General features: G+C 40.6%; 1 long non-coding RNA gene across 2 annotated transcripts; it reads right to left on the bottom strand.

The window, feature by feature from the left end:
* Nucleotides 1-6,315: 6,315 nt before the first annotated feature.
* On the bottom strand, nucleotides 6,316-15,503 carry LOC128294183 (uncharacterized). 2 transcript variants are annotated; one of them, XR_008284471.1, is made up of 3 exons: nucleotides 15,449-15,503; nucleotides 7,460-7,543; nucleotides 6,316-6,686 (listed from the first exon to the last, which is right to left on the bottom strand). It is a non-coding gene; the product is annotated as an uncharacterized LOC128294183 (long non-coding RNA). The 2 variants fall into 2 exon arrangements; XR_008284472.1 differs by lacking the exon at nucleotides 15,449-15,503 and adding an exon at nucleotides 14,949-14,990.
* Between the last annotated feature and the right edge of the window lie 6,945 nt (nucleotides 15,504-22,448).

The following is a 22,448-nucleotide window of genomic DNA, read 5'->3' as shown; positions in this document are numbered from 1 at the left end:
GCGAAAAGTCAGTCTGAACATCAAGAATTAAAAAGGAAAACACGAGATCTAGAAAATATGCTGCAATCTCATCAACAACAATTAGATAACCTTCTGAAGGCTCTAGAAGAAAAGAGTGAGCGATACGATAGGGACATTCACGCGTATGAAGGAACTCTCAAGGAAAAGGAAATGCAACTCGGCTTCTTGATCAATGAAATTCGCAAAGCGGCTATGCAAGTTGTTCAATTATCGATGAAGCCAAGTTCTCGATTACCAATTCCTCCGAGCCAAAGATCGAACATATCGAGTTTTAGAGCAAGTAAAGAAACAAGGCAATGTGGCTAGGAAATTTGTGTAACCATTGAAAATGGAAACTTTGTGTAATAGGCTATGTTGATCAATGAAATGCCTAAATATGGGGCTACCTTGAAATTAACACCAATTTTTGCATTCCTTGCATAATTAGCATGTTAACATTTTGACATTCATACATTCATTCATGCATTCATCCATACATTGCATATCCCATACTCGGTCGCTGAAGACAAAATATATAATTCGCAGTTGTAATACCACAAGACTGGAACCACGTCATCAGTATAAAACGCGCCGACGAGCTAGAGTGATGGAAGCTGAATTCAATGAGAGAATTGAAAGGATGGAAAGGACTCAAAAAGAATTACAAGAGCAACTGGCCAAATCACAACAAGAGACGAGAGACCTAATGATGAGATCTCGAGAGGAATCACTCGAGCAAAGAGATCAAATGGCCAAAATGATGGAGATGATGTCAGCTCTAGTTAAAGGGAAAGGACCCATGCGGAGCCCTGACATTGAAGAATCTCGATCAAGAATTCACCACGATCAGGATCCACTCTATCCCCCAGGATTCACTCCACCATTCGCATATACAACACAAAGAGGGTGTACTCAAGGGGAACCCACCGGCTTGGAACATCGACCCATGCCACCTGCTCCACCCACTAATTTGGGGCAAGGAATATTCGCGTCAAGCCCAGGGGCTAGTCCTGCTGATCCACTAGTTCCGCACTGGATGACCCAAAGAGAGGTAGCCAAGTTGAAATCGGATAACCATGATGCAAAATATAGGAGTCTAGAGGAAAGACTCAAAGCGATAGAAGGCACTGAAGTCTTCTCCGCACTAGGTGCCAAAGAACTCAGTCTGGTACCCGATCTGATTTTGCCCCCAAAGTTTAAAGTGCCTGATTTTGAGAAGTATGATGGGACAAAATGTCCAAAAGCGCATCTAGTCATGTTTTGTCGAAAAATGACTGGTTATGTGAACAGGGACAAACTACTCATACATTGCTTTCAAGATAGTCTAACAGGTCACTCTCGGTGGTACAATCAACTTAGTAGAGAAAAGATTCGATCCTGGAAGGACTTGGCGTCGACATTTTACGATCAAGACAAGCATGTATCGGAGATGGTGCGGAATCGTATGACCTTGCAAATGATGGAGAAGAAACCAGCAGAATCCTTTAGACAATATGCACAAAGATGGAGAGATATCTCACCCAAGTGGAGCCTCCATCGACTAAGATCGAGATAACATCCTTTTCATCAATACTCCGAAAGCACCGTTCTATGACAAGTTGGTGGGAAGTGCTCTGAAGGATTTTTCGGATATCGTAATATCTGGTGAACTCATAGAGAATGCCGTCAAGAGCGGCAGAATGGAAGGATCAGAAGGCTCAAGAAAAGCAGCACCCGTAAGGAAGAAAGAGCCAGAAGCCCACATGGTGGGAACTGGGAGTCATTACGTCCCCAATTTGTATTCTAACCAACCCCGACCTCGAAATTATCCACCCCCGAATTTCCATTACCCTCCTCAAACACCTTACTACCAAGCATCACATCCGTCCTACCCTGTATACGCCATGAATAACCAAAGGCCCGTCACCACATTTCCACAAAACACTCTGCCCACTCAAAGCCAACCCAGAAATGAACCAAGACCAACAAGGCCTAATCCTGAGAGACAGCAATTCACCCCTATTCCTGTGTCATATGGGGAACTGTACCCAAAACTTCTGGAGAAACAATTGATATCTCCCCATTACATGGCCTCCCTTAAACCTCCATACCCAAAATGGTACGATCCAAATGCTAGTTGCGCCTACCATGCGGGGAACCAGGGGCATTCTCATCGAGAATTGTCTTGCTTTCAAAAGGAGAGTTCAAGGGCTCATCGATGCGGGCATTTTGCGATTCGATGGTACCCAAGAAGAAGACAGGAATCCATTCCCAAACCACACCAAGGGAATGTGGCGCAGAGGAGAGGAGGATGAACAACAAAATAGAAGATGGGTTTCAAGTACGAACACCTCTGCAGAGAATCTGGGAGATACTAAGTGAGAAAGGGTTGCTCTGTCGTTTTAACGGAGTATCCAAAGGAGAAGATGCAAAAGGTCACAGTTTTTGCAAGCTCCATGGTATTGGGGAGCATAACATTCAGTCCTGTAAGGAATTCAGAAGTTTACTGCAAAGTATGATGGACAATAAGGAGATTGGGATTTTTTGTAAAGCCAAAGAGGCCGACAGTGGAGAAATATGTGCCTCTGACAATCAATCATCGGGTTTCCCATATAGCGCCGACCGAATCGTTAATAATCTATTATGACGCGAAGAAGGAGCCGGTGAAACCAAAATGATAATTGAAGTACCATCTCCTTTCCCTATAAGGACAATAAAACAAGATCTGTGGAAGTACGATGTCAACATCGTTACACGAAGGTGAAAAGCTTGAAGTCACAATCAAGACATTGGGGAAGTAGGTCATTTTACCGCGATGGGACGGTGCTATTCTAAAGAAGTTGAACCGATAAAGAAAAGTAGCGACTTGAAACAAAAGGAAAGCGGTGATGCACGAAGTCGAGGTCGAGCAAGAAATTCCACCCGTACAAGAAACTAAAAAGCACGTGAATGAGGAAGAAGCTCAAGAATTCTTGAAATTTATTAAGCACAATGAGTATAGTGTGGTGGAACAATTGAGCAAACAACCAAAGACGAATCTCGGTTCTATCTCTCTTCATTAAATTGAGCCACATCTAATGCTTTATTGAAGGTGTTAAATCAAGCTTATGTGGCCAACAACATATCTGTCGAAAAGCTTGGTAGATGGGTAAACAATCGAATGCGGACAATTTCATCTCTTTTAGTGATGATGAGATACCGCCAAATGGTAGAGGCTCGGTGAAAGCGCCGCATATCACGACTCACGCAAGGGCTATATAATACCGAACGTACTCATCGATAATGGGTCAAGATTAAACGTCATGCCATTGGCCACGCTTTCCGAATCTGATGGATTTGTCCTACTTAAGGCCCTCATTCCATGGTAAGGGCATTCGACGACGAGGCGCGAAGTCATGGGAAAGATCGAAATCCCTTTGGAAGTGGGCCCTTACATCTATGAGGTCGAGTTCCAAGTCATGGACATTACACCCTCTTATAACTGCCTTTTGGGAAGACCTTGGATCCATTCTGCTGGAGCAGTTCCATCATCCCTCCATCAAAAGTTGAAATTTATCATGGATGGCTGTTTGGTCACAGTCGAGGGTGAAGAAGATATTGTCGCATCTATCTCTGCTGATGCGCCATACCTAGAAGTAAGTAAGGACGCAGTGGAATGTTCCTTTCGATCCTCGAATTGCCAATGCCACTTTCATCGCTGAAGGAAACAAAATTCGATGCCAAACCGCCGGAAAATACCGAATGGGTGTTAAGTTGATGTAGGAAGAGGAGCTCGTGCGAGAAGAGGTTTAGGAGACATCTACAAGGAATAGTTAGGGCTTTAAGGCGATTGCACCACAAGGCCCGATACGGTTTGGGGTTCCAACGACATGCGTCAAAGAAGAAGACAAGTGGAAGAAGGATCAAGAGAGAAGAATTGCAAGAACTTTAGGCCGAGAACCGAATGGGAACCGATAGAGTACCCTCATTTGTCAAAAACATTTACATCTGCGGGAATGTTGTACCACGGACAAGATGATCTACTGAAACATGTCAAGGGGTTAATTGAAAGGGTTTTCGAATGTCGAGATAAGTGTCATCGACAAAGAAGTTGGTGCAAGTAAAGATGTCTCGAGGATACACCTTTGCCCTCCCGGTTTTATGTTGAACAATTGGACTACTGAGGAGCTTCTTGTAGTTTATAAGTCTTCAGAGTAATGCTAAACATTAACCTTCTATTGTGTCCTTAGATATAATAGAATTCTTTTGTAAGAGCTTTCATTCGCTCTTTATCATTTAAATGAATATCGATGAAGATGCATTTTGTCACGATTTTTCGCGTTATCACTAATTTCATGATCATTCTCTCATTTCATAGCCTATCTTTACATTTGCCTCATTACCATGACATAACATTTTGTTTGTTGTTTCCAATACTTGGATGTCCCCCTATAGCTTCCTTTTCCATTTCAACTTTCAGGTGCTCAGATATTGACGACATGAATAAGCCCGTTACGAATCTTGAAATCGATTTTGAGAAGGCTGTTTGCTTAGGAGAATTTGAAGTCAAGAAAATGTCAAGATTATGTCTCGCCTCTGAATTGTTAAGAATGGTGGAGCAAGAGGATAAACAGATTACGCCTCATGAAGAATCAGGAAACAATAAATTTGGGCAAAAGAGAGGAAACAAGAAGTGAAGATTGGGACTTCTATTTCAGAGAGTACCAGGCATAGTTTGATCACTTTACTCCTCGAATACAAAGATGTTTTCGCATGGTCATACCAGGACATGCCAGGGCTAGATGAAGATTTAGTGGTCCATAAGCTCCCATTAAAGCCAGAATGCAAGCCCATCCAGCAAAAATTAAGACGGATGAGACCCGAAATGCTGTTGAAGATAAAAGAGGAAGTCAAAAAGCAGTTTGACGCTGGCTTCCTACAATCCTCCAAATATCCAGAATGGGTGGCTAACATAGTCCCGCTACCAAAGAAAGATGGAAAAGTACGAATGTGCGTGGATTACCGCGACCTGAATCGAGCAAGCCCAAAAGATAATTTTCCCTTGCCAAATATTGACACGTTGGTGGACAACACAGCAAAACATTCATTGTTTTCTTTCATGGACGGATTCTCGGGGTATAATCAGATCAAGATGGCCCCTGAAGATATGGAGAAAACTACCTTCATAACAATGTGGGGAACGTTTTGCTACAAGGTGATGCCATTCGGGTTAAAGAATCTTTGGGCAACATATCGAGGGCTATGGTAACGTTATTCCATGACATGATGCACAAAGAAATAGAGGTCTCGTCGACGACATGATTGCTAAATCCGAGGGAAGAAGAGCATGTGGTGAACCTCAAGAAGTTGTTCGAGAGGCTGAGAAAGTTTCGATTAAAGCTTAATCCACCAAATGTACATTCGGGCTACCTCGGAAAGTTGCTAGGCTTCATTGTCGAGAAAAGAGGTATTGAGGTTGATCCGGATAAAATAAAAGCCATCCAAGAATTACCACTTCGCGCACGCAAAAGGAAGTTAGAGGATTTTAAGGGAGATTAAACTACATTGCCCGATTTATCGCTCAACTTACCAACCAATGCGACCCAATCTTTCGGCTTCTTCGAAAACATAACCCGGGAGAATGGAACGAAGAATGCCAGGTGGCCTTTGATAAGATAAAACAATATTTGTCTAGTCCTCCAGTGTTAGTACCGCCAACCCCTGGAAGACCTTTGATATTGTAACACCCCGAACCCGAGACCGTCGCCGGAGTCGAACGCGAGGTGTTAACAGACTTCAACCCATTTATTGACAATTTTCAGACAAGCTGCCAATCTGAGTACTAGTCGCTCCAAAATTCATAACTTGAGTTTTACAACTCGAAAATCAGTTCCGTAAATTTTTCCTGAAACTAGACTCATATGTCCATCTACATATTTTTTCTAGAATTTTGGTCGAGCCAATTAGTACAGTTTATTAGTTAAAGTCTCGCCTGTTGTAGGGATCGACTACACTGACCTTTGTGCGTTACGAATTGGATATCTCCTGTACAGGGCTTCAATACTAATGCCGTTTGTTTCTGTAGAAACTAGACTCAGAGAGGAATCTACACATATATGGAATGACTCCTAATTATCTCTGGTTAATTTACAATGATTTTCCAAAGTTGGAACAGGGGATCCAGAAACCGTTCTGGCCCTATTCCACAAGAACTTTAAAATCTGTTAACTTATAACTCATATGACCATTTCGTTTCTTCCATATGAAAGTAGATTCATCAAGGTACACTTACATAATTTATTTGCTATTTAATACCATTCCTACTATTTTAGTGATTTTTCACATCCACGTCACTGCTGCTGTCAGCATCTGCCTTTAGTAGGCTTTACCTATTTCATACTTTCCATGATTCAATCGGCCCTTTTTACATACATAGCACAAAGTGTGATCATGATTAACCATTCCAATGGCTAATCGTTTCAAAATAATTCCATACCTCATAAGGGTCAACATACAAACGATTATAGTTCTATGCTAAAACGATATATAAGCCATTTTCGCATGGCTATCTAAGTTTACACAAACCGGAAGGTACATGACCTTCAACAAAGGATGGTCCTATACATGCCATTTCAAAGTTCAACCAAAATTTGTACCAAAATGGGGCTTCGATAGTGTGGATGACTTCGACTTCTTTGATCCCGAATCCGATAGCTAACGAGCGAAACCTATAAAACAGAGAGCCAAAACAACGGGGTAAGCATTTTAATGCTTAGTAAGTCTCAAGCAATGAAATCAGCTTTGACTAAGGTATTTTATTCACATGGCTAATTAAACCACTTTACTAATTCACATTCCCATACTCATACTTATTTCACATCACCGACCCTTATGTTCATACACAAAAGAACAACTTAGCCCAAGGCGGTAGCTCGTTTATCAACTTAGCGCATACTTACTTGTAAGAATTCAATTAGTACAAGCACATACAAACATACCTCATTGCTGGAATTTTCACAAGTGTATAAGCTGAAATTTTCACAGCAAGATTGCTCACTTCTGAATCACATACTTTCGGGATTTAACCGGATATAGCGACTCATACGATTGCCTTCGGTCATAACCGGATTTGGTGACTTGCACAAAGGCCTTCGGTCTTAGCCGGATATATCAACTTCATACGAATGCCTTGGTCTTAGCCCGGATATATCAACTCGCATTTAATGCCTTGGGTCTTAGCCGGATATATCAACTCGCACGAATGCCTTCGGTCTTAGCCCGGATATATCAACTCGCACGAATGCCTTCGGTCTTAGCCGGATATATTTCCAATGTTCACTTACACATATATCAATATTCAAGACACGTCCATAGTTCATTTTCGTTACTAAAGCTCTAACACAAAATATCTATCAACCTTTACTATTTCGGCTCAATGGCCACACAAACAAGGAGCATAATTTTGATATAATTCAAGTAGGGTCATCACTCGAAGACTTACCTTGAATGTTGTCGAGCGATTTCGACGGCTATTCAACTACTTTTTCCTTCCCTTTATCGGATTTAGCTCCCCTTTGCTCTTGAGCTAATTCACACAAATTTAACTTATTAAAATCTCATCATGATAGCTTATGGCGAATATGACAAGGAGTGTAAATGGTCATATGGCCATCCTTTAGCTCAAATACACAATGGTCATGCACATTTTTACATCACAACAAGCAATTCAATACATTCAAACATCAACGTGAAGTTCAAAGTACTTGGCCCTTATATACATACATCCACATATTTAAGCTCAAGAATTTTAACATAACATCAAGTGCTCAAATTACTCATGTGGCCGATTACACATGGTCATAAATACACAAAATCAAAAATAATTTCAAGGTTTTTCACACTATACATGTACTAGGCGAATGTACATGCAAATTTCACAACATTCTTCAACAAATTTCTTCTTTAAACAAACATATTTATCACTTTCTTCATAATCAAAATATCATGTGCAAACATATATACACATATAGGTGCATGGTCGAATCTCAAGGTGTTCATAACCCTCTAAAACACAAATTTTACCAATCAAGTAACAAGCATAAATCATGCTCATGAATGCATCATGGCGAATACATCACAATCATACCCCATTGAACTTTGGTCATGGTTAAACAAAGAACTCAATGTCTTACTCAAGATTGCTACAAAGAAATTTCAAGAGTAGTCAATCCATCATTGCATGCATCATTAGCAAGCTTCACATTTAGCATGCAATGGCTTTAACACAATATCAACCTTGGCCAAATACCATTTTCATGGCATAACAAGGATTTGAACCATGGCTAACATGCACATCAAGTTAGCAACCAAAACAAGCATGAATCTCATGACACAACCTCATACATACCTTAATCTTGATGCAAGTTTAGCCAAATCTCCTTCTAGATCTCTTCTAAACAAAGAAAATGAAGCAAAAATCTCTTCTTCCTCTTAGGAATTTCGCCAAAGGAAGGAGGGAAAAGATGAACAATTTTTTGTTTTTTCTTCTTAGTCTTTGCTCAAAGAAAGGATGAATGACAACTTTTTTTTTTTTTTCTTTCTCTCTAGCTACGGCACCAAGGGGGCATCCATGCTCATTTTTTTTTCATTTCTTAATTCTTTCTACATAATGCACTAACTAAACATGTTGGAAACATGTCCCTTGCCCATAATCTAGACATGGTCAACACTCATTCAAAATAAATGGAGTATTTGACATGCAACTCCATTTATTTTGCTTCATTCCTTTATTAACCTCTTGAAATTAGCTACATATTTTTAAATCCTTTCACATGAGTCCTTTTTCTTTCAATTCACAATCAAATTAACTAAATCAAAGAATTCAAAATTCACACACGAGCACACACATATTATAGGCATCAAAATAAATTTTAAATTATTTTTATGCCTCGGTTTTGTGGTACCGAAACCACATTCCGACTAGGGTCAATTTTGGGTGTCACAACTCTCCCTACTTAAGAAATTTTCGTCCCAAAATCTTACCGTAAATAGGGTTGGGTATCGCTCTTTCATAGAGTTCTCGGTTTCCCAAGTAGCTTCTTCTATCCCGTGTTTGAGCCATAACACTTTCACTAGCGGAACCCGCTTGTTTCGCAACTCTTTCACTTCACGTGCCAGGATACGAATCGGTTCTTCCTCATAACTCATATTGGCTTGAATTTCAACCTCTGATGGACTAATCACGTGCGATGGATCGGATCTATAGCGTCGAAGCATCGAAACATGAAAGACATCGTGAATCTTTTCGAGTTTAGGGGCAAAATCGACGATATGCGATGGACCGACTCGCTTCGGATATCTCATATGGCCCGATGAACCTCGGGCTCAACTTGCCCTTACGGCCGAATCGAGTATCTTTTTCCACGGCGAAACTTTAAGAAACACTTTATCTCCCACGATACTCAATGTCCTTTCGTTTCAAATCCGCATACGATTTCGACGATCGGAGGCTATCTTGATTTTCACGGATTACTTTTACTTTCATTCAGATCTTTAATCAAATCCACTCCAAAATTTTGTTCTCACCGAGCTCGGTCCAAAACAATGGTGTACGGCATTTACGCCCGTACAAAGCCTCGTAAGGCGCCATCTTAATACTTGATTGAAAACTATTGTTGTGCGAATTCAATCAAAGGTAGGTACCGTTCCCATGAACCATCGAACTCGAGGATGCAACATCTTAACATATCCTCAAGTATCCGAATTATACGCTCGGATTGACCATCGGTTTGGGGTGAAAGGCGGTCTTGAAATGCAACTTGGTGCCCAATGCTTCTTGTAATTTCTTCCAAAATCACGAGGTGAACCTCGGATCTCTATCCGACACAACAGTAAATCGGTACCCGTGTAATCTCACAACTCGAGAAACGTACAATTCAGCTAGTTTATCCAATGAAAATCCATACGCACGAGGATAAAGTGAGCCGACTTAGTCGATCTATCAATAATAACCCAAATTGCATCCTTCTTACTTGTCGACAACGGCGGTCCGGACACAAAGTCCATTGTGACTCGATCCCATTTCCACTCGGGTATTGTGATCGGTGAAGTAACCTCAAGGCACTTGATGCTCCGCTTTCACTTGTTGACATATTAAACATCTTGCAACAAAATCGGAGATGTCTCGTTTCATACCATGCCACCAAAACCGACGTTTCAACTCATTGTACATCTTCGTACTCCCGGGTGGATTGCCATTCGGCTACAATGAGCTTCGTTCGAATTATCGAAATAAGTTCAATTCTTTGGAACACACAACGACTTCGGACCTCAAACAATCGTCATCATCAATTTGAAACTCCGATTCCTTGTTCGAAACACACTCAAATTTCGTTTTGCACGCAACTCCTCATCAATTTTCGAGCTTCACGAATTTGATGAGTCAACAATGGTTTGGCCTTTAATTCGCTACTAACACATTGTCGGGTAGGATAGACAAGTGTACATTCATCGTCAGAAAGCAAGCAAAGTGATTTCGGCTTAAGGCATCCGCAACCACATTAGCCTTTCGGGTGATAGTCAATGACCAGCTCATAATCCTTTAACAACTCGAGCCAACGTCTTTGTCGCAGATTTAAGTCTCTTTGAGTCATCAAATATTTGAGACTTTTGTGATCCGAATACACATGGCACTTCTCACCAAATAAGTAATGTCGCCATATCTTTAAAGGCGAATACGATGGCGACCAATTCGAGATCATGGGTCGGATAATTTTTCTCATGTGGCTTTAATTGTCTCGACGCATAGGCCACAACTCGACCTTCTTGCATCAATACGCAACCTAACCCAAGTAGGGAGGCGTCACTATAGATGACAAACTCTTTGCCGATTAATTTGTATTAGTAATCTTTGGAGCTTCCGTCAAATGAGTTTTCAATTGGTCAAAACTTTTCGACACTTTTCCGTCCATTCAAACTTGACATCTTTACAAGCGGTTTCGTCATGGGTGTGGCTATCATCGAGAATCCTTTTACAAACCGTCGGTAGTAACCGCAAGTCCCAAAAGCTCCGAACCTCGGTAATATTTCTTGGAGGTTTCAGTTAAGTATGGCTGAAATTTTGCTTGGGTCGACTCGAATACCGATCGAGATACCACGTGACCCAAGAAGCTAACCTCTCTTAACCGAACTCACACTTGCTAAACTTAGCATATAACCGCTTATCCCGTAAAATTTGCAACACTAATCTCGGTGCTCGCATGTTCGGTCTCATCTCTTGAATAGACCAAGATGTCGTCGATGAACACAACTACGAACCGATCCAAATATGATCTCAAGATCCGATTCATCAAATCCATAAATACCGCGAGGGCATTAGTGAGCCGAACGGCATCACTAAGAACTCGTAGTGACCATATCTCGCTTAAGGCGGTTTTGGGTATGTCCGAATCTCGGATTCATGAATCGATAATAGCCCGATCTCAAATCTATTTTTGAGAACACCGAGGCTCCTTCAGTTGATCGAACAAATCATCGATACGTGGTAACGGATACTTGTTCTTTATTGTCACTTTATTAAGTCGACGATAGTCGATGCACAACCTCATGGTTCCGTCCTTCTTTTCACAAACAACACCGGTGCACCCCAAGGTGAAAAACTCGAGCGAGCAAAACCTCTATCCATCAACTCTTGCAACCGAGCTTTCAACTCCTTTAATTCCGTTGGTGCCATACGATATGGAGCTATCGAAATCGGTGTGGTCCTGGTACAAGCTCAATGCCAAACTCTATCTCCCGAACAGTGGCAAACCCGCAATTCTTGGAAAAAACGTCCGGTATTCACAAACCACCGCATGATTTGGGTTCTATTCCTAACTCCTTATCATCAAGTACATACGCAAGGTATGCTTCACACCCTTTTCTTACATATTTCGGGCCAACATTGATGATATTACACCGGCAACCCCTTCAAGTTCGTAGACTCAACTCGGATCATCTCGTTGTTTATGCATCTCAAATCAATAGTCTTGCTTTTGCAATTCACAACCGCATCATGCACGGTCAACCAATCCAACCCAAGAATAACATCAAATTCATCGAACGGCAAAAGCATCAAGTCCGCGGAAAACAGTACCTCGAATTACTAGGGGCATTTCTTACACACTTTGTCGACCAGCACATAACGACCCAAAGGATTTGACACCGAATTACGAACTCAAGAGACTCAATAGGCAAAGTCTTCTTGGATGCTAAGGTTTCGCATATATAAGAATGAGTAGAACCGGTCAATCAAAGCAATCACATTAGTATCAAAGAGAGTGAAAGTACCAGTAATAACATCCGGCGAGGAGGCATCCTCGCGTGCACGATAGCATAAGTCCTAGCTGGAGCGCGAGCCTCGGATCTGGTCGCAAACATCTCTAGATCCTCTCGACCACCACTAGCCTTGCCCGTATTTCCGGATGGTCTACCTCGGCGGTGGTAGTACCGGTTTCCCACTCCGATCTACATTCTGCTCGCACAACCTCGGGCAATCTTTAATGAAGTGGTCAACTGATCCACACTTGTAACAGAGCGGTCACGGAATCTACTGACTTCAAAATGCCATTTGCCACAATCACGCACTCCGTCCTCTCGTCGATCATTCCCACTCTGGCGATCGAAGTGATTCGTGTGGTCACAGGGGTCGATCGCGATCTCGCCTAGAAAAGCCCGAAGTGTCTCTAGATCGGCCTAAGCCATCTCTAAGTTTCTTTGATGATTGTTGGAAGGGCTTCCCGAATACCTCTTCTGAAACTCCCTTGCTCCGCTTCCGCTTTCCTTTTTTCCATACTAAGCTCCTCGGCTTTGCATCGCTCGCTCGACGAGAGTCACAAACTCTCGGATTTCCAAAATGCCAACATACAGCTTTATCTCATCATTCATCCATCTTGAGCGTTTACACATCACGCCTTCGAAGAAATGCATTCTCGCTGCATCGGCTAAGCCTCACGAATTTTCGTTCATAGTCGATGTAACCGACATGGAACCTTGTTTAAGTTCGAGAAATTCCTTTCGTTTTTGGTCCATAAATCTCGATATACTTTTTCCAAATTGGTTTGAAAGAACTCCCAAGTTACTTGTTCGCGGGCACAACAAAGTCGAGTACTCCACCAATAGTAGGCGTAATCACGTAGCAAGGAGATGGTACACTTTAGGCATTCATCGGTGTACAAGATAGCTCATCGAAAATGCGGATCGTGTTGTCCAACCAAAATTCGGCTTGCTCGGCATCATCACTATCCGTAGCTTTAAATTCAGTAGCCCCATGTTTTCGGATTCTATCAACTGGGGCTTATTCGACCTTATTTGGTCAATTACCGGAGGCATTGTAGGTCTTGGGCTGTGTTTGTTGGGAATGGAGGTTGTGGAACAGTAGTATTAGTTCGAATGTATTGGTTGAACCAATCATTCATCACGCTATAAAAGGCTTGTCTAGCCTCGTCATTCGGATTGCTAGCAACAGGTTGAGAGTCCGCGGCGCTGTCCCTTGTCTTGAGGGCAGCGCCACACTCTCCACATCATCGCCTATCGCTTTCGGTTGGGATCGGGATCCATTACTATAAATAAACACAAGTTCAAACGTCGTAAATCACCACACTATCATATAATCACATAAAATGGCATGTATAGCTAGACCCAAACGCATTACGGTAGTCCTAGAATCGACTAAACCGTAGCTCTGATACCAATAAAATTGTAACACCCGAACCCGAGACCGTCACGAGTCGAACGCGAGGTGTTAATGAACTTCAACCCATTTATTGACAATTTTCAGACAAGCTGCCAATCTGAGTACTAGTCGCTCCAAAATTCATAACTTGAGTTTTACAACTCGAAAATCAGTTCCGTAAATTTTTCCTGAAACTAGACTCATATGTCCATCTACATATTTTTTCTAGAATTTTGGTCGAGCCAATTAGTACAGTTTATTAGTTAAAGTCTCGCCTGTTGTAGGGATCGACTACACTGACCTTTGTGCGTTACGAATTGGATATCTCCCTGTACAGGGCTTCAATACTAATGCCGTTTGTTTCTGTAGAAACTAGACTCAGAGAGGAATCTACACATATATGGAATGACTCCTAATTATCTCTGGTTAATTTACAATGATTTTCCAAAGTTGGAACAGGGGATCCAGAAACCGTTCTGGCCCTATTCCACAAGAACTTTAAAATCTGTTAACTTATAACTCATATGACCATTTCGTTTCTTCCATATGAAAGTAGATTCATCAAGGTACACTTACATAATTTATTTTCTATTTAATACCATTCCTACTATTTTTAGTGATTTTTCACATCCACGTCACTGCTGCTGTCAGCATCTGCCTTTAGTAGGCTTTACCTATTTCATACTTTCCATGATTCAATCGGCCCTTTTTACATACATAGCACAAAGTGTGATCATGATTAACCATTCCAATGGCTAATCGTTTCAAAATAATTCCATACCTCATAAGGGTCAACATACAAACGATTATAGTTCTATGCTAAAACGTATATAAGCCATTTTCGCATGGCTATCTAAGTTTACACAAACCGGAAGGTACATGACCTTCAACAAAGGATGGTCCTATACATGCCATTTCAAAGTTCAACCAAAATTTGTACCAAAATGGGGCTTCGATAGTGTGGATGACTTGACTTCTTTGATCCCGAATCCGATAGCTAACGAGCGAAACCTATAAAACAGAGAGCCAAAACAACGGGTAAGCATTTTAATGCTTAGTAAGTCTCAAGCAATGAAATCAGCTTTGACTAAGGTATTTTATTCACATGGCTAATTAAACCACTTTACTAATTCACATTCCCATACTCATACTTATTTCACATCACCGACCCTTATGTTCATACACAAAAGAACAACTTAGCCCAAGGCGGTAGCTCGTTTATCAACTTAGCGATACTTACTTGTAAGAATTCAATTAGTACAAGCACATACAAACATACCTCATTGCTGGAATTTTCACAAGTGTATAAGCTGAAATTTTCACAGCAAGATTGCTCACTTCGAATCACATACTTTCGGATTTAACCGGATATAGCGACTCAGACGATTGCCTTGGTCATAACCGGATTTGGTGACTTGCACAAAGGCCTTGGTCTTAGCCCGATATATCAACTCGCACGAATGCCTTCGGTCTTAGCCGGATATATCAACTTCGCATACGAATGCCTTGGTCTTAGCCCGGATATATCAACTCGCACGAATGCCTTGGTCTTAGCCCGGATATATCAACTCGCATACGAATGCCTTCGGTCTTAGCAGGATATATTTCCAATGTTCACTTACACATATATCAATATTCAAGACACGTCCATAGTTCATTTTCGTTACTAAAGCTCTAACACAAAATATCTATCAACCTTTACTATTTCGGCTCAATGGCCACACAAACAAGGAGCATAATTTTGATATAATTCAAGTAGGGTCATCACTCAAGACTTACCTTGAATGTTGTCGAGCGATTTCGACGGCTATTCAACTACTTTTTCCTTCCCTTTATCGGATTTAGCTCCCTTTGCTCTTGAGCTAATTCACACAAATTTAACTTATTAAAATCTCATCATGATAGCTTATGGCGAATATGACAAGGAGTGTAAATGGTCATATGGCCATCCTTTAGCTCAAATACACAATGGTCATGCACATTTTACATCACAACAAGCAATTCAATACATTCAAACATCAACGTGAAGTTCAAAGTACTTGGCCCTTATATACATACATCCACATATTTAAGCTCAAGAATTTTAACATAACATCAAGTGCTCAAATTACTCATGTGGCCGATTACACATGGTCATAAATACACAAAATCAAAAATAATTTCAAGGTTTTTCACACTATACATGTACTAGGCCGAATGTACATGCAAATTTCACAACATTCTTCAACAAATTTCTTCTTTAAACAAACATATTTATCACTTTCTTCATAATCAAAATATCATGTGCAAACATATATACACATATAGGTGCATGGCGAATCTCAAGGTGTTCATAACCCTCTAAAACACAAATTTTACCAATCAAGTAACAAGCATAAATCATGCTCATGAATGCATCATGGCGAATACATCACAATCATACCCCATTGAACTTTGGTCATGGTTAAACAAAGAACTCAATGTCTTACTCAAGATTGCTACAAAGAAATTTCAAGAGTAGTCAATCCATCATTGCATGCATCATTAGCAAGCTTCACATTTAGCATGCAATGGCTTTAACACAATATCAACCTTGGCCAAATACCATTTTTCATGGCATAACAAGGATTTGAACCATGGCTAACATGCACATCAAGTTAGCAACCAAAACAAGCATGAATCTCATGACACAACCTCATACATACCTTAATCTTGATGCAAGTTTAGCCAAATCTCCTTCTAGATCTCTTCTAAACAAAGAAAATGAAGCAAAATCTCTTCTTCCTCTTAGGAATTTCGCCAAAGGAAGGAGGGAAAAGATGAACAATTTTTTGTTTTTTCTTTCTTAGTCTTTGCTCAAAGAAAGGATGAATGACAACTTTTTTTTTTTTCTTTCTCTCTAGCTACGGCACCAAGGGGGCATCCATGCTCATTTTTTTTTCATTTCTTAATTCTTTCTACATAATGCACTAACTAAACATGTTGGAAACATGTCCCTTGCCCATAATCTAGACATGGTCGGCCACTCATTCAAAATAAATGGAGTATTTGACATGCAACTCCATTTATTTTGCTTCATTCCTTTATTAACCTCTTGAAATTAGCTACATATTTTTAAATCCTTTCACATGAGTCCTTTTTCTTTCAATTCACAATCAAATTAACTAAATCAAAGAATTCAAAATTCACACACGAGCACACACATATTATAGGCATCAAAATAAATTTTAAATTATTTTTATGCCTCGGTTTTGTGGTACCGAAACCACATTCCGACTAGGGTCAATTTTGGGCTGTCACAGATATTGTATTTGACTGTGTTCGAAAGTTCAATGGGTTGCATACTGGGGCAACACGACGAGTCAGGAAAAAAAGAAAAAGCGATCTACTACCTCAGCAAAAAGTTCACTGAATATGAGGCAAAATATTCGTCCATTGAGAAATATTGTTGCGCTCGGTTTGGGTAGCTCGAGACTCGGACAATATATGTTGTATCACACGACATGGCTAATTTCAAAGCTGGACCTAATAAAATACATGATGGAATCGCCGCACTATCGGGAAGAATGGCGCGATGGCGATCCTCCTTCGAATATGACATTGCCTATGTAAATCGAAGTCGATAAAAGGGAGCAATAGTGACTTCTTAGCAACTCGAACGACAGAGGAATATGAGTCTTTAAGATTCGATTTCCCAGACGAAGACTTAATGTATCACGAAATAGAATCCGAGTCATCAAAAGAGAAGTCATGGAAGATGTGCTTTGATGGTGCGTCAAATGCTCTAGGGCATGGAATTGGAGTAATCCCGGTATCACCGAAGGAATCATTATCCGTTCACCGCAAGGCTGAACTTCTTCATACCAATAATATCGCAGAATATGAGGCTCAGATCATGGGGCTTCGTGCACTATCGAACGAAACATCGAGATCTTGGAGGTGTACGGGGACTCAACCCTAGTGATTTACCGATTCGTGGAGAGTGGGAAGTGAGGATTCAAAATTGATTAAGTACAGCAATTTAGTGGTGGATTAATCAAGGAATTCAAAGAAATAACTTTTCATTACTTCCCACGAGAAGAGAACCAATGGCGGATGCCTTGGCCACTTTGGCTTCAATGTTCAAAGCAAGTAAAGAAGGTAAATAATGCCCTCAAAATGAGCATATATGAGGTCCCCGCACACCTGTTGTAGCATTGAGAAAGAGGCGACGGACGACCATGGTTCTACGATATCTTAGAATATATCAAGAATCAAAGCTATCCCGAACAAGCAAATGAGAACGACAAAAGAACAATCGGAAGAATGGCGTGGATTCGTTCTTGATGGGGATATCCTATATAAAAGGGAAAGGATCAAATACTTTTGAGATGCGTGGATGATGTCGAAGCGAAAAGATACTTGAAGATGTCCATGAAGGAATCATGGGACACATGCCAACGGCTTCAGATGGCGAAAAGATTATGAGACTTCGGTTACTCTTGGTTGACGATGGAAAGCGACGTATTAGTTTTGCGTAAAATGTCACAAATGTCAAATCTATGGCGACAAAATTCATGTAGCCCTTCGCCCTTCACGTCATGACTTCTCCTTGGCCTTTTTCTATGTGGGCATGGATGTTATAGGCCAATTTCTCCAAAAGCATCCAATGGACATCGATTCATTTTTGTGGTTATCGATTACTTCACAAAATGGATAGAAGTCGCTTCATTTGCCAATGTGACGAGGATTGCAGTTTGCAAGTTTTTGAAAAAGGAAATCATTTGCGGTATGGTTTGCCTAAAAGAATCATTTCAGATAATGCCATGAATCGAACAATAAAATGATGAAAGAAGTGTGCGCGCGGTCCAAATAAAGCATCATAATTCCTCGCCCTATCGCCTAAAGATGAGCGGGTCATTGAAGCGACTAACAAGAACATTAAGAGGATCATTGGGAAAATGACTGAGACATATAAAGATTGGCACGAGAAACTTCCATTTGCTTTGTTTGCATATCGCACATCTGTACGAACATCTACGGGAGCAACTCCTTTCTCTCTAGTCTATGGAATGGAAGCTGTGCTACCCATCGAGGTTGAGATCCCTCTCTGCAGTATTGATGGAATCGAGTTAGAAGAAGCGAGAATGGATTCGAGCTAGATATGATCAGTTGAACCTCATTGAAGAAAAACGTCTAAAGGCAATTTGTCACGGGCAAATGTACCAAAAGAGAATGATCGCAGCCAATGACAAGAAGGTACGACCAAGAGAATTCCATGAAGGAGAACTCGTGCTGAGAAAAATTCTCCCAATACAAAAAGATCTGCGAGGAAATGGGCACCAAACGGGAAGGATCGACGTCGTAAAAAGGCATTCTCGGGAGGAGCTTTGATCCTTACCGAGATGGATGGGAAAGAGTTGTCGAATCCAAAGAACTCGGATGCACGGTGAAGAAGTATTATGCTTGAGATGAAAACTCGAAAGGGCATCTAAAAAAAAAAAAAAAAAAAAAGGAGGAAGGATCGAGGCGAAAACCCGAAAAGGGCGCTTTGGTTAAACATAAAAGATTAGAATGAAAACCCAAGAGGCGTTCTAATGAAGCAAATATTCGCTTACAAGGCAAGGCGTTCTAAACTGCATCGACAAACGGTGAGACTACGATTTTTGAAGCATCTCTGGCTCAAATCTTCTACGAATGAGCCATACTCTAAAAGATTCTTGATTGAGGAGCGTGAAGTGTTCATGTGTCGAATATCTAAAGCATTTGTATTCATTGAATACGATCTTTTCTTTGCACATTTGTACTATCATTAGTTAACTTTCTTTGTTTGCCACATTTGAAATAAAGGAATATGAGATATCCTTTTGTCCTCGCTCGACCATTTTCATGCATATCATTATGTGTTTATTTACATGATAAATGGTGAAATGACATGCTCTAAACAAAAGAAATGTTAAGCATTACCGGATGAAAATTTAATAAGCGCAAGAGCCTCAAAGTAGGAACAAAGTTCAATTGGGGACAAAAGAGTGACACTTGAGAAACGCCGATTACCCGTGAAGCTTGAAGACATGTACATGGCAAAGAGCCGAAGTAATGAATGCAGACCATCACAAGAATCGAGATGAAAAAGACATCGACAAACATACTTAAAGAGCAATTGCATAATCATGTAGGCATAAAGGTATTTAAGACAAACATGTGCATCATGCATGGCATATACAGGTACTCCAGCAGAGCAAGAAATCTGGAATGAGAGTCACATTGAATCAAAGGAAAAGACACTTGAATTCTACCAAATGACAGGTTTTGATATTTTTGATGTTCAATTTCTGTCCTCCAATTTTGTTTTTTCCAAAAATCAACTCATATCGCGAGAAGTGAGTTGAGCCTCAGGGCACGCTGAGGTATTTTCAATTTCTACTTTTTAATTCATGTTTTCCAAGAAAATCAGCTCATATTGCGAGAGGTGAGTTGAGCCTCAAGACACGTTGAGGTAATTTCAATTTATGTTTCAAAAATCAACTCATATTGCGAGAAGTGAGTTGAGCCTCAGGGCACGCTGAGGTATTTTCAATTTTTGCTTTTTAATTCATGTTTTCCAAGAAAATCAGCTCATATTGCGAGAGGTGAGTTGAGCCTCAAGACACGTTGAGGTAATTTCAATTTATGTTTCAAAAATCAACTCATATTGCGAGAAGTGAGTTGAGCCTCAGGGCACGCTGAGGTATTTTCAATTTCTGCCTTTTTAATTCATGTTTTCCAAGAAAAACAGCTCATATTATGAGAGGTGAGTTGAGCCTCAAGACACGTTGAGGTAATTTCAATTTATGTTTCAAAAATCAACTCATATTGCGAGAAGTGAGTTGAGCCTCGAGAACACTGTTGAGTTATTTTCAATTCGCCTTTTTAATTCATGTTTTCCAAGAAAAACAGCTCATATTAAGCGAGGTGAGTTGAGCCTCAAGACACGTTGAGGTAATTTCAATTTATGTTTCAAAATCAACTCATATTAGAGAAGTAAGTTGAGCCTCGAGGCACGCTGAGGTATTTTCAATTTTTGCTTTTTAATTCATGTTTTCCAAGAAAATCAGCTCATATTGCGAGAGGTGAGTTGAGCCTCAAGACACGTTAAGGTAATTTCAATTTATGTTTCAAAAATCAACTCATATTGTGAGAAGTGAGTTGAACCTTGCATGACACGCTAAGGTATTTTCAAATTCTATTTTCAAAAGTTAATTCATATTGCGAGAGGTGAGTTGAGCCTTTAATTTTCGTTTTTCGAAATCTACTTTTCAAATTATTAACTCATATTGCGAGAGGTGAGTTGAACCTTTTAATTTCTACGTCTCAAAAATCAACCCATATTGCGAGAAACGAGTTGAGCCTCAGTTCACTTGATGAGGTATTTTCAACTTTTGTTTTGATGTCCATTTTAAAGAGTCAATTAATATTGCGGAAATGAGTTGAACACAAGATCACACGCCAAGCAAAGACTAAAGATTGAAGCTGATGGGAAACACCAGATTTGGATACCTTGAAGTTGCAGTGGAACTGATCGAGGATATCAGATCTTGCCTCTCTAAAGTTACAGAAGAGAAGACCACAAATCGCATCTCAACCAAAACAGTAGAAGAGCAGATCGAAGCTGTAGATCTTATCCTTCTGGAGCTACAAGTGAAGCAGATCGAAGCCCCAAAATCTCATACAAGTGAAGTTACATTAGAGAAGATCGAAGTCGCAAGGCATATGTCAAGATACAATGGATTGAACCAAAGCTACAAGATACGATGGATCGGAAGGAGATTATCAATGAAGTCAAGACCCAAAGAAGACCGGGCAAAATTGGCCTTTCATTATGTCTTTGCTCCATTCCCGTTACACGACAATGAGCAAAGAGGGGCAGCTGTATAGGCCAATTTTGGGCCATTTATAAGACTCAGACCCAAATGCATTACAAATAAACTAAGCCTAAACAACTAAACCCGAAGCCCAACTACCCCAGCCCAATAACCTAAACTCAATATTCAGAAAACCCTAATCCCACCACGCCCCATACCCCCTGCCATCTGACTTGCACCACGCCCCACGCTTCTGACACCAACACTGGCCGTCTGCTCCACCATGCCTCTGCCACCGCCGTTCGCCCATGCCCTGCAAGCAAGGAAGAAGACAAGACAGATATAATAAAAAATATGTGTAAAAGGGTTATAAAAACCCAAATCAAAAACTGTAATCTCTCTCTCTTTTTTTTTTCGGCAAGTTCTAATACATACACTATATTTTTCAAATACAAGATCAGTGAATCAACAAGTCAAAAATCAGAAATCAAAACCCCAAGGTGATTTTTTTTTTCTTTTTTTCTTTCTATTTTCGATTTAAATCTGTTTTTACACCCATAAATACATATAAATAAATAAATAAAAAAAAAAAAAAAAATTTACCTTTCACGGTGGCCGGCGCCGGCGTCGACGGGGCTCCGGTGGCCGTCCGGCGACCGGCCGATGACCGGCCCGTGACCGGAGCCCTCTCTCCTCCCCTCTCCTTTCTCCCCTCTCCTTTTCTCTTTTTTTTTCTTTCCCACCTCACAAATGTTTTTTTTCAGATTTTTAGGCTATTTATAGCCCAGTGAAACGGTACCGTTTTGGTACCCAGATTTAAATAAAAAACGACGCCGTTTTGAGGCGGGCCGACCCGATCCGATCCGCTCCGGACAAGGATCCGCGTGTTTTTTTATAGAGGGGTTATTTGCGCAATCAGTCCTTCCGCATTTTTTATGTTTTAAATCAGACTTATAATTTTTTGCAAATTGACCCTA

The sequence above is a fragment of the Gossypium arboreum genome, chromosome 6 (genome assembly GCF_025698485.1).
Source record: "Gossypium arboreum isolate Shixiya-1 chromosome 6, ASM2569848v2, whole genome shotgun sequence".
NCBI classification, from domain to species: Eukaryota; Viridiplantae; Streptophyta; class Magnoliopsida; order Malvales; family Malvaceae; genus Gossypium; species Gossypium arboreum.
This window is presented reverse-complemented; position numbering and strand designations above follow the sequence as displayed.